The sequence below is a fragment of the Chelonia mydas genome, chromosome 7, assembly GCF_015237465.2.
Source record: "Chelonia mydas isolate rCheMyd1 chromosome 7, rCheMyd1.pri.v2, whole genome shotgun sequence".
In the NCBI taxonomy this organism is placed as follows: Eukaryota; Metazoa; Chordata; order Testudines; family Cheloniidae; genus Chelonia; species Chelonia mydas.
This window is the reverse complement of record NC_057853.1, coordinates 82,090,081-82,103,902: the sequence shown is the minus strand read 5'-3', so window position 1 is coordinate 82,103,902 and position 13,822 is coordinate 82,090,081. Positions and strand designations below refer to the sequence as shown.

Below are 13,822 nucleotides of genomic sequence, written 5' to 3'. Positions count from 1 at the left end.
GGAAAGGGCTACACCATACAAGCAAAAGGATCAGGGGAATGGCAAGGCATGACAGGTGTCCTTAATTTCATGGCTTTAGTTTCATAGGTTTTATTGATTGAACAAAAACATTTTTGGCGGGATGGGGAGGTGAGTGCTCTGGGTTGGAGAGTGGGTGAGTAAGGGATTGTTGGAGTAAGAGAAATGGGTGGGCAGAAGCGAGGTAAGAAGAATAAAGGAAAAGTGTAGTTGCAGTGTTTTTCAGCAATTATATGTCTCTGTATGCTGCACAGGATTCCAGACAGGATGTCCGGAAACAAGGAAGACAAAGTTGGAACTCCAGCTGTGTGGGAGCATGTTTGTATTTGTAGCTGTTTTCTTTAATATATTCCTCCTGGTAAATACAGACTATGATACCACATTTTATGGCAGGAAGAAGGATGAGAAGCAGGGATAATGAGTTTGGACAGCTGAAGCGTTGCAATGGTAGGAGAGAGGCGATATGAAATGGGCGAGAACCAACTTCAATGCCTAGACAGCAAATGAGAAAAAAATTAGAGTTCAAATTTCAGGGTTGACTGAGTGATTTCAGGAGGCTGTGAAGGTTTTTATTCGCTGCTGCTCTTCTCCATACTGAGGGGCAGCTACTGGGACCATTGCTACCAGGGTCCAGAATGTGGTGGGACATCTGGAAGGTTCCGGTCTATCCCCCTGTACCCTTGGCTGTAGCTTGTGCTCGCTGCTTTGCTTATTTGCACTGTAAGACCGGTCACCTAAGTCTCATGGTATAGTTTCTGTTCCCTGTTTGAATGACACGACCAGATGGCATCTCTTCTTTTTTTATTTGCAAATTTTTTTACAAATATTCCATAATTTCAGTGTCTCTTTCATGCCAATAATAAAGAATTTTTCAAAATGGCCATGATGGCACATCCTCCACAAATATTCTGGTGGACACTTTTTCATTATAACATTCACAATGCCTTTGTTTTCTTCAAACCAGAGCTCATGAACATCAAAAAAGCAAATCAGTCTGATTTGCAAGAATAATGCCAAAATTCCTCTCCCCCCCATTTTCCTCAGACAGTATGAAGAATTAATTTAGGGTTCATGGTGGGATCTGAACCATGGATAATTATTTCAACTTGGGCCCATACAATCACCTTGGTTACAGTGATGGCGTCTGGAGACATAGTTGATCTGAATATGCTTTTATACATAGCAATGCGTTTTTAACAAAATCCCAATGTTAGGCTGTTTAGCAAAAGAAGAGTTGCAGAAAAACAAGGTAAAGGAGCTGTGCATATGATGCAATATTTAGTCATACCACAGTATTGTGGAGTTCCTTAGGATAGTGTTTCTCAAACGGTGGGTCGCAATCCACCACTGGGTTGTGGGAAGTTTCTAGATGGATTGTTGGCCAGTGTGGAGGAGAAGCCTTGGGGGAAGTTGGAGAGCAAACCTGCCCTGCACTCACCCCACAGCAGCAGCACCCATCTCACAGGCCTGGGCCAGAGTCCCTAACCCAGCCACTGCAACCTGTGCGTGGGGTCACATTACCACATCGTCATGGAGGGGCAGCCTGGCCAATTTTGAATGAGTGGTGCTGTGATCTGGTGCCAAACTTAATTGGCACCGTGACTCCGTAACGCCTGGTCGGAATGCGCAGAGCAGGGATCTGGGCTCAGTCCCTCTGTCACTGCACTGTGAGTATGGGTGGGTTTGCTATCCAATACCCCTTCTCCTCGGGCCTCCCCACCACACCTGGCTGGGATTCGGGTTGCGATGCCAGGGTGGAGGGTGCTGCTGCAGGTGGTTGATGGCCTTTTGATGGGGCAAGAAAGAGGCCACTGGTGGAGAAGGACGACACTGTGTATGGACACTGTGTATGGACACTGCCTCGGAGATGCACCCTCCCTCAAATTGTACCCTGCGTGGGTCACAACAAAATGCAGTTGGCGGGTCACCTTAGGACAAAGTTTGGGAACCACTGACTTTGGAAGATAGTTTAAAAAAAAAAAAAAGACCTGCTGGCCGGCTTAAACAGACCACAGCTCTGCAAACTGGTGTGTATATGACCTGAAACAAGCCAGTCAAGGTTATATGGTGAATGGTGCTCTGTGGTGCTGTAGAATACGAACGAGAGGAATACGACAATGATTCTTAAGTGTGAGATAGCTGCACTTTAAATAGAAACACTGGCCTGAATTTATCATGGCGAGTCATTAAGTGAGCCATCATCTGTGTGAAGTCAGAATGACTGCAAATGGCCAATCCTGAGACTGGTCTTCAAATAGCTTTGTGTGCATTTTTTTTCTTGATTATTTTGTCTCTTGCTGTTCTCTACTTTAATTATTTGTCTGTGTTCTATGGATGTGACTGAAATCTATCTGTACTGTTTATTTGTATATTCCAGCAGCACTTACCTCGTGTTAAGGGCTGGACCACTCCTGCCCCAAAGAGCTCCTAACCTAAGAGAACAAGCAACATGTGAAGAGTGCAGGAGAGAGACACAATCCAGCATGCAGTTTATGTATATTAAAGTATCAGCGAGGCCTAAAAGCACCTCACTATATTCATTATTAGTGGGCATTTCTGTTTATTCCAAGTGAATTAAACTCCTCCCTGGTTCTGTGCATGCCCGCCCCTTTCACAAGCAGAGTCTCCACCTTCCAACATTAAGGGCAAGTAGATGCTTCTCTCTTGGTCCAATCCTAGTGCAGGCTTTGAGTGACCACTTGTCAGCAGCATCACTTCTGGAGTAAGGGACTCTTCCACCTGCTGAACACTAAATGACGCATGAACATCATAACATTACTCCAATCCAAGATGGGCAGTTCTCCCTATGACAAATCTCCTGCTCCTCCCTGCAGTGCATGGTTATAATCTGCTGTTGCAGTACATCTCCTTCTACCAAGGGAGTGACGACTACTACTGCCTCCAACACTACGTTTGTGCTCCAAGCCAAGCACAAAGGAGGTTGATGGGGGTGGGGGGGGGGTTGGGTGAATAATACAAACACCCTTAACTTTCCTCATATCTAAGAGAAGAGGGGACAATCTCCATCCCATTCAGCTTGCCCAGTGCTCCTATAGCCGCTTTTAGGCCTAGTCTACACTTGAAACACTACAGTGGCGCTTCAGTGTAGCTACTTGCTACAGCAATGGGAGGGGCTGTCCCATCAGCAGAGGTAATCCGTCTCCCCAAGGTATAGAGTTTCCCCAGTGTGATACTGTAAGTATTTAAACCCTGAAACCACTGATTGGGGCTAGATCAATGGTGTTTGTTTTGCCCATTAAAATGGGTTAGATGATTGTATAGTTATCACTGTAGGGGAGGATCACGAGGGAGGAAGGAAGCTGGATGGGATGAGCCAGGAAGTCTTGTCCAACCCTGTCACCACTCCTTACCATTGGTGCAAAGAGGAACTTTCTTGCTGCAGACAACTGCTCTTGAGAGGGTGTTTTATAATGCTGGTTTCGTAATTCAAGGTCTAACAGGTCTGGCAACAGAGAGAAGCTTAGATTTACAGTGTGGCTTGCTCTAAGGTACAACACTGGACTCAGAAGGAGTCTGAGAATGGAAGGTTATATATAGGCTCCCCTGTTCACTTCTCCTTCACTTGAACTAATAACACTGGCCACAGAGTCTGAGCCTTCAGGAACCTGCGGAGCCAACAGCTGCATCACAGCAGAGAAGCAGGTTAACCTGAGGCCATTGTAAACAATGGCTTGTGTGATTTCCCTACTGAAGCAGGTATTTCACACATGCACTGTGAAGGCTAAACTGCACAATTAGAGATTATCTAAGTGAATCGCCTTTGACATTTTATACCAGACCTGTTTGAATGGTTGTTGGTGTCAAGCAAACTCTTACTTCATTTACAGTTCTTGGGGGGCTTTGTGATATGCAGATTGCCAAAATCAAACTGGCTTGTGGATGTCAGAGAGTAAATAGTTGATTACTTCTAGTCAGATGCACCATTATTTTGTGCTTTTGAAAAGCATGATTATTCAAAATGCTTAATTAAAAAGATCTCCATGTTGTAGCAAATGAAGGCTCTAGTCTAACCTTTCACCTTCAGTTCAAATTGCTCACAGGCAAAATGATTTACTCACATCAGTTTAGACCACAGTAGCTATTTGTCCACTCCAAATCAATAAACACCACAGAGTTTGGTAATGATATAATTGTCCACAGATGTTCAGGAGAGTCCTAGGATTAATCAATGCTACCAGACCGACTACAATCATCTGTATGAGTCACTCATCCAAAGATGTTCTTAAAGGGTGAGGGTGTGTTTGAGTAACAAAGCATCCAGGAAGAATTCTGTAACAGTATAAAGCTGAATATAGATGTAGATTTACAAAAATTACTTGGGTTTATTGGGTGCTCCACTTGAGACACCTGAAAGGTGGGTTGGTGCTCATTTCTTTGTGAAAATCTGTTGTCTTCAAGCTGGGCCCCCCAAAATCACTATTCACTTTTGAAAAATTAGGACATCCTTTTTAGAAAGGAAAGTTAGAATTCTTCTGAATTTAACTAAAAGGCTATGCTATTCCAGGTTTGCTTCCATGATTCTTGAGCCTCTCATGAGCCCAAGTGTGGGGTCAAAGGGATTGAGCTGACAGTCTCTACTGAAAAGAAACTCAGGGCTAGTGCAGTGAGGACATTAAAGGTTCAGACTGAAGTGTGTTAGTAGAGCTTCAAGGTGTGAGAATTCAATACTGGAATAAAAGAGGCAACACAGAGTTAATAGCAGGACTAGCTGTTGTGCATTAGGATGGAAGTATATTGTCCTCATGGAGTGGGGAAGGTTGCACTTAAGTGATTAGAGACCTTATCATGGGAAACAAATGAGTTCATGGCTGCATTAATTGCATCCAGAAATGCTCCTTCCAGCTTGAGTCCCTTTAGTCACCTGTTGCTTTAGCTTGTGTGATTTAAATTTGGTCCTATGTGCAAGCAGACTGAAAATCCTGTTGTCACATTGTATCCTCGCTCTGCCAACATGTAAGAAAACACATTGATTGAGATGGTTTTACTGTATATTTGGCTAGTCCTCAGACAAGCCATGTTTAGTGGATGCAATTTAGCATCATTAAGGGAGTAACTTGTCATTAAATGTAAAACTAAATCTCTCTCCATTATTTGTATTGAGAGTTACTGGAAATAACTATCTTTATGGCATTCATGGAGCAAAACAGGTGCAGAGAAGATTTAATTGCCCTCTTCCTTAGTGGAAGTCAGATGCCAAACTCAAAGTGCCAGTAACAGGCCAGATAGAAATAACAGCCTGTCACAAAGGGGGGAGGCATTGCCTATAGAAGCCAGAACCTCAGGCACCAGAGAGGAAGGAGGAGGTGAACTGTACTCTTGCAACATTCCAACTGCATGCCACTGTATGCTAAGTGATACCAATCCATGCCAGGATCTTCTATTTCATGTTCATCTCTGATTCATGTCAGTCCCAATAATCCAAGTCATTCTATGCCCACTTTCATTTGCTTTTAATATTATGGTTGTAGCAGGGCTTATAAATAGATAATAGTATAAAGGCCAAGACCAACTTTACCTACACACACAATGACTAGTTTAGAATTATAGGAAGAAGGGTGGTGGAGTGTTAGAGATAATTGTTTTCCAATGCAGTTTATGCTGCTAACAAAACCTAGCCCTTTTCTAGGCGGTTTTTGTTTTAAATGCTGAGCTCTCAGCCAGAGGCCAACCCTAATTATTTTTTTAAAAAAAATGTTGGATGCTTTACATTTTCCAGCCTCCATAATTGAAAAACCAAATTTCTATTCAAACATGGTAGTTTAATGGAGACAGAGCTGATTGAGGGAGAAGGAGCCAAGGAAATAGGAAATGACTCTAGAAACTGATGTTTTTTTTAAAATCAGTGTATAAGGCTTAAAAAAAAAAATATCCAAGACCTGGGGAAATTTTGCATGTACTCGTCAGACACCAGAGTGACTAAAGTGTTCTAGCGGGAAGGGGGGGTCACACTGAAGAGAAGCGGAGTACGGCTGAGAATAGAGGCGGATGCGAGGCAAGGTTGAATTTCATACATGTAGCTCCCCTCCCTGCTAAAATGTGAACTTTGAACCCCACCAGAAAGGCAGCGGCAGCTCGTCTCTTTATTTCTCCCCAAGCATGTTGGGGGGATTCTTCAGCCCCGTTTACCAACTGCACGTATGGCCAGGTGCTTTGGGCCAGAGCCTGCTCTCCCTTACAGCCGTGTAAACCCGGAATAGCCCGCGTGGCACTGATGGCGTTGCTCTGGCTTTACCCCGGCCTCTGGAGGGATCCGCACCTGCCCCTTGGGTACCTGGGTTAGTCTCAGGGCTTTGCTCTGCCAGCTGCCTCTGTCGTCCTGCAAACTCCCAGAGCGGCCAGGGGCTCGAGGAAGGGACGGTCGCTTTACAGCGAGCAGCCTTATTTAAATAGCTCCATGCCTGCTCCCTGGGCAGGTAAAAAGCCGCCGCCGCCCAGTGAGTGAGTGAGAGCGGAGACAGCCCGCGCTGCGTCCTTCTCCTTGCGAGGGGAGGCTCGGAGAGGCGGGGAACTCACTGGCAAACAGCCGCCGCTGCACCTGAGTCTGGTTTCTGCGCTCCGCTCGGCTTCCTCTCTGGGGGATTTGTAGAGTCACCAAAGCAGCCACTACCATGACATCAGCGGAGGGCAGTTTAACGCGCACTGAAATATTCATTGCCTGGCACTGAGGCGCTGCCTCCTTGCAAAGTGATCAGCAGCAGCTGTGCTGCCTGCACTCATTCCCCCCCCCCCTCGTTTGCATCCGAGGGGCTCAGTTTACTCCTATTGTTTCCAAAGCCGGGGTGCGGTCGAATCCCCGGGAGTCCCTGATGGCGCTGCCCCCGCAGCACCCCCGCCCTCTGCTCCGCGGCTCTCGCAGAGGGAAGCAGTGTAAACGGACCTAAGGGGGAGAGAAAGAAGCTAAAGTTGCCCGCGGACGCCATGGCCTCGGACGGAGCAGTCAGCGAGGCGCTGGGCTACAGCAGGACTCCTCCAGGGTGCGCTGGGCTGTGAGGGCATCGCTCTGCCGCGGCTTGGCTCGCTCCGAATCAAGCCGTGTGAACGTTCCGTACGCGCAGCGGAGACGCTGTCGTTGGTGGGCAATGGAAACGGGCTGGAAGTGGCGGGGAAGGGCTCCGAGCTGGAGTTGATGACGGTTCTCTCCCTGCCGGCCCTGAACTTTCCCATCCTTTGCAAGGGACTCGTTAGCCCGGAGGAGGGAAGAATTTCCACCCTTGTAGCCCCCGAAGGGGCAGAGTGAGCCTCCTCCCGCGTCGTTACAGAGCAAGCGGTCCCCAGACGCGGTGCGCTCCCGGGCGTCAGGTAAGGCAAAGTTTTACAGCCTCTATCTCATCCTCCGCTCGGTGGCTGTCGGTGTGATCGTGTCTAATCCGGAGCAGCCGGAGAAACACTTGTTACCTCGCAGCCTGTTTCTCTGGATCGCATCCCTCAGCCCTTCTGTGAAGAGACAAACCCCCCCATTTCGTGTCTTTGTGTTGCGCTGTGTTTTGGTGCGGGGTGGAAGGGAGGCCGCCAGCCTAGCTTGGAAGATCAATATTTTAAATACAAAGTGAAAGCAACAGTCGAACTAATTCCCCACTGTCTCCCCCGCCCCCATCTCGTTTCTCTTCTGTTTTGCGAGGAAACTTTTTTTTTTTTTTAATTCTCCCTGTCAAATTGCCCCGGGGCAAGTTCGGGAGGGGTTTTTCCGGAGGGGTTGCCCCTATTTAATTTCTGTGCCTGTGATCATTTAAAAATATCTGTTAACCCCCCCAGCCCTTCCGGTGCCCTGGTGCCCCGGCAGTATGCTGAGATGGGGCATCCCTCAATGGTTGTAAGTTTCTGACAACTTGTAGCTACCTTCCCAATGCAGCTATCGCTATGGGCATGATCGATATCGCGGCGTGCGGGGTGTGTCAGTCTGGTGCCACGCCGGAGAGCTGCATGAGTTTGGATAGGGATTAGAGGGCCTGGCATTCCTCCTCGCTCCCGCGCTTATGCATGCGGTCCTTCTAGGTAATGGGCAGAAGAAACCCGCTTCCCCCCAAGGACAAGCTGAATCTTGTGTATCTGGTGCCATGGATGCGCATCGCTCTTCAGGTGCCGGGTTCATTCACAACGTTGGCAATGCAGAGGCTGTGCGTAGTAACACCCCGCTCTGGCGAGGGATCACAGCACAGACACCGCCTGTCTGTCCACACACGGGGGGTCTCTGGCCAGCGCCTCGGTTTCCCGCCGAACCTCTCGGCGTGCCAGAGCAGGGGAAATCTTTGGCCGCTCCGCTGGGCTCCCGGCTCTGACGAGCTGAACCGGCGAGCCGCAGGGCAGGGGAAGGGGCGAGCCAGGCGCTGTCAGCTGGCCGAGCGGCGTGTCCCCGGAGCCCGGCGCTGCACAGCCCCTCGCCGGGCGGGCGGGGTTCGCTCGGGGGCACGTTCAGTCCCGGCGGCTCGGCCTCCAGACTCCACACGGGGAAGCCTCGACTTACAGACCAGGGATCCTGTAGCGCCTTGCTGCCTGTCCTGCGCTTGACCTAGCTGTAGGGGTGGCTACCTGTTGCAGGCTCACCTGTGTCCTGGCGTGCCTGTGTTGGACGCAGGGGGTGGTTGGGGTCCCTTTCTTCAGCTCGGGGGTGCTAATGGGGCGCTGCGTGTAGGAGCGGCATCAAACTGGCACCACTCTTCCCCTAGCGCAAACCAGTGGGTGACCCCGCCAGAACCCGCGAGCGGGTCTGTTTGAAAAAAGAAGAAGCCATACGGAGGGAAGGCTCTTTGCAAGGCTAGTTTGGTAACTGGATTTTATTGCTTAACCTACCACTAGTTCCCGTGTCAATTTCTCCTGTACAAAAAGGTTAATATTTATTATTTCTATAGTGCCTGAGGGGTGCATGATGATTTACAGACAGACTCTGCTCCTGAGGACAATCTAAGCTAGACAATGGAGGGCAAAGATTAAAACGAAGATGGATGAGGACCAGGAGAGAGGCTCTCATTGTGTATACATTTGGGCCCTGATTCTGCAATGAGAACCACGAAGTGGCCTTCTGCCTGCATGGAACTGACAGGATCAGGACCTTGGATGGTTCCTGTTTGTTTGGAGTATCTTTTTTGAGTGGGGGGAGTGAATTTGAATTAATAGGTTAACATACTAACAAATCAAAATAGAAACGATCAATCTGTGAGCACAGTAGGGTAATAAGTAATAGCCACCATGGATTTATTAAGAATAAGTCATGCCAGACCAACCTACTTTCCTTATTTGACAGGGTTGACAGCCTACGGCATAGTAGGGGAGCCATAGTTGTGGTATATCTTTATTTTAGTAAGGCTTTTGACGCCATCCCATATGACATTCTCTTAACATTCTCATAAGTATGCAAACTAGTGAAATTACCCAAAGCTGGGTGCATAACTGGTTGAAAGAGCATACTCAAAGAGTATTTATCAATGATTCACTTTCAGACTGGGAGGTTGTATCTAGTGGGGTCCCCATGGGTCTGTCCGGTGTCCACTACTAGTCAATATTTTCATTAATGACTTGGATAATGGAATATAAAGTGTCCTTAAAATTTGCAGATAAGTCCCAAATGGGAGGGTTGCAAGCTCTGTGGAGGACAGGATTAGAATTCAAAATGATCTTGACAGACTGGAGAAATGGTCTGAAACCAACAAGATGAAATTCAATAAAGAAAATTGCAAAGTACTACAATTAAGAAGGGGAGAAAAATGCACAACTATGAAATAGGGAATAAGTGGCTAGGTAGCAGTACTGCAGTATAGCGGATCACACACTGAATATCAGCCAACAATGTGATGCAGCTGCGAAAAAGGCTAATATCATTCTGGGGTGTATTAACAAGTGTGTCATCTATAAGACAGGCAGGAACTGTCCTGCTGTATTTGGCACTGGTGAAGCCATGGCTGGAGTATTGTGTCCAGTTCTGGAAGCCACACTTTAAGAAAGACATCAACAAAGTGGAGAGAGTCCAGAGGAGAGCGACAAAAACGATAAAAGATTTAGAAAACCTGACCCGTGAGGAAAGATTTAAAAAGAACTGGGCATGTTTAGTCTTGAGAAAGAAGGCTATGGGTGGGGGGAGTGGAGGGGGAACTTGATAGCAGTCTTCAAATATGTTAACGGCTGTTTATAAAGAAGACAGTGATTGATTGTTCTCTGTGTTCACTGAAGATAGGACAAGAAGTAATGGGTTTAATCTACAGTGAGGTAGATTGTGGTTAGATAGTTGGAAAAAACTTTCTAACTATAAGGATAATTAAGTTCTGGAATAGACTTCAGAGCGAGGCTGTGGAATCCCCATCATTTGGAGTTTTTAAAGAACAGGTTAGACAAACAACTGTCAGGGATGATCCAAATGTACTTAGTCCTGCCTTAGGGCAGGGGGCTGGACTAGCTGACCTCTCAAAATCCCTTTCAGTTCAAAATGTCTATGATTCTATTTTTGCTTCTATGTTGTATCCACATCCTCCATCCTTTGCTTGTTTGTATCTTTAGACTGTAAATTCTCCAGGACGGGGATTATCTCTTCTTTGTGCAGCACAATGGGGTCTTGCTCCTCCTCTGAATCTTTGGGCACTACCATAAGTACTTACTAATAATAATTAATATTTGAGAGAGAAGCAGCGTCTGGCAAGAGGTCAGCCATGAAAGGATATCCAAATGGAGACCTGTTTGAAAGCTGTGTGGTATGTAGACTCTTGGAGGGTATTCCAGTTCTGAGGGCTCATAATCACCTCTTTAATGTGGTGTTCTCTGCCAGGAGCGGAGTTTCCACGAAGAGCTGCTTCGTGCCACAGGATCTTACTGAAGTGGAGCTATCATTATTTGTAGATGCACCCAGCATAGCTGTACCATCACATGAAAAATTCAGGAAGACCAAAATGATCACAAAACAAAGAAGAGTATTTCTTCTTGCCTTGAGATCACCATGACAAAGATGAAGCCATTAAAGCACCTGGAGAAGTTTTAAATTGCAGTGTAGAAAAGGAAAAGGAAAGGAGTACTGCCCTCAGGCAGTGGTAGTAATGGAACCATCAATCTATTGTTACTGTTGCATGAGACAACTTCTTTTCTCCTTTAGAAAGACATCAGATAGTTGATTCACTCAAACGGAGGTCCTATAGAGGCCAGTGTTTTCCCAGGACTCAAGATCCCTGGTTGGGTGCCAAAAGACATAGCTATAGATTTTTATTTTTAACTGTGAGCTTTTCTTGGGGATTTTCATTATAATGATAAAGGCTAAATAAAGAAGTCTGTCCTAGTGAGACAGGGTAAGTGCCACCCTCAATCCTTCCTGTGCCATGCGGGTGTAAAACACTACTGCCGGTATGAGAACCAAATTCTGATTTGGGAGAGTATTACACCCACTTTGCACAGTTGTAAATGGCTATACTAGGTGCAGAGAGACTGGCGAATCAGGCCCATAATAGTCAGCTGTGGAATACGAGAAGGGAAACTGAAGTATCTGGGATGTGCATGAGGAAGAGGACAGTCTAGAATCTGGCATGTCTAGTGATTGATATGCCCAGTTCCAGTAATACCTGCTTAGTGAAAGTCTTCAGGAAAGGGACAGAGACTAGGAAGAACACACCTGTCCCAAGGCTGCAGCAAGCTGCCTGGGCCACCACCGAGCAGCAGTGACATATTGGTGAGTGGAAGGGATGTTTAGGAAGCACAAGAGCAATAACTTAGTGGAAATGTCAGTGTGAGAACTGCTCTGCATGCCAAGAAATCAGCTACTCTGATTGCTGGAGTACGTGTTTGCATTTCTTATTACTTAACATTGTGTTTTTTACATATATATTTGCTTCCATATATTTGCTATTGGGAGTGCACGTTTCTTCTGGAGTGAGAATTGAGGTGAGCAAGGCTGCCACTTGAGTAGATGACAGAGACCAAGTTGAAGGGGAGGATGCATAGTGATTACAGAAGAAATGACACAGTGGTTTTGATTTTGACAAATGTTGTTGTCATGTAAATTTTCTTGCATCCACGACTTTGCAAATCAAAGGCCAAATGACTCCTGGTTTTGATTTTGGATGCCAGGCAGGAAGCAGGGAAAGGCTGCTAGTAGAAAAAGGAAGAAGACTGAACGTCCAAAAAAGAGTAAGGTACAGGAATGTGAATGTACCACAGGAGCAAGGGTTTGAATTAGACCTCATCTGCAGTGGTTCCTAAGAACAGTTTAAAAAAATTATAACCAGGCAGAACTGCTTTATAGCTAACGAGAGTTGGGGGTATCTTAAAATGAATAAAATACAACACTGAAATGGAAAATGGCTTTTTTAACAAAGCAATTTTTTACAAATGAGTTTATCAAAAATTATTGGGTTTTCAGGTTGTTTTTTTTTTAAATTAGAAACAAACAAACAAATGGACCAAAACAAACAAAAATAATCTTTCACTGAAGTCCTTCAGTGGAAAACAAATCCTTTTCTGACCAGCGCGATTTGTCTGGCCAATGTGGATGGCCCCAAATTATATAAGAACAGTGGCTCTCACTATTTGGTTAATTTGTTCTTAGTCGGATGGGGACCCGGGTAGGAGCTTTTGTTAGAGTGTCCTCTAGTCTCAAGAGCATTGTTTTGACAAACTCTTGTAACACGATTTGGTCCCTGTTCATACTGGCCAGTCAAAATGTGTTAGCCTCCCATTTGGCTACAGTGGAGTTCAGGCCTAATTTAGATGGTAAACTCATGGGGGCTCTTTGTCTCTTTGCTCTGTGTTTGTACAGCACCCAGCACAATGGGGTCTTGGTCCATGTCAAGGGGTCCTAGGTGCTACCGTAATACAAATAATTAGTAGACAATGTTTAATTGCCATTTTAAACATGGCTGAGGAAAAACAGTTCAGTTATTAACATTCAATTAAAAAATAACCAGAATTCTTGACAGTGTAAGTTTTATTCTTCCTAAGTATGAAGCAAGAAGGTGATGGGCTGAGGCAGCCTGGTTGATGAAACGAACTCAGAGACGTGAAACAATTTACGGCCTGTGTTAGATTAACAACTGAGCTATCAGAGTAAAAAACAGCAGCTTAGAGTTAGCTCTATGGATACTGAGGGACGAGAGCCCAGAGATGGGTAAAGGCCATTGCATTAATTAGCTCTACCAAGACTCCTTGGGAGTCTGGTGCTGAACAATAAAGAAGGGACAATGTAGCTGAGCTCCAAACTGTGTGCAGTGCCTGCGGACTTCCCCGTCTAACTCTTGGGTTCTCTGGCACAACGCAGCATCCCATGTAAACTCTCCAGTTACGTAGTTAGACACAGATTTCTCAATGCAAAATGACAGATTCAGACTCTTCAGAGAAGTCCCAAGTTAAGTGGAGAGGAGAATCCCTTTCTCTTTCTCTCTCATATCCCTCTTATCTCTCCCCTTATCCCCATCTGCCTCCAATTTGTCTGGTGCTGGTGCTCCTCGCCACGCCTTAGCAATGCTGCAGATTTCATGAGTTTTCAGGCCCATGTAAATCAGTTGTTTCTGATCTGGAACCATAACTGTATTTGAGGGGAAGAGGGCGCTTTGGATCTGGGGTCCTCAAAATTAGGATATGGGGAGGTTTGGAGGACCTGCTCTCTAGTAGTGCTGCAGGTAGAGCTTGAGAGGTCATGTGTGTCAGAGAGCGGCCTAGATTTCACTCCAAGTGTAAAATGGAGTGAAATGTCAGGGCCCGTAGCTCCCTGTCATCTGCTCTGTTCCTCAGTTATTCTGGCAGAGGATGTCACCTGCTCTGTTCCTTCCCAACAGATCCCACCTGACATGTTGCCCAGTAACAAGGAGGCTGTGAAGGC

General features: G+C 46.2%; 1 protein-coding gene across 1 annotated transcript in view; it reads left to right on the top strand.

Annotated features, from left to right (window-relative positions):
- Positions 1-6,767: 6,767 nt before the first annotated feature.
- Positions 6,768-13,822, top strand: part of CDH23 (cadherin related 23) — a 514,496-nt gene continuing 507,441 nt past the window's right edge. The window contains exon 1 of the mRNA XM_037904844.2: positions 6,768-7,338. The gene's annotated coding sequence lies outside the window, so the exon portion shown is untranslated. The remainder of the gene's footprint in view (positions 7,339-13,822) is intronic.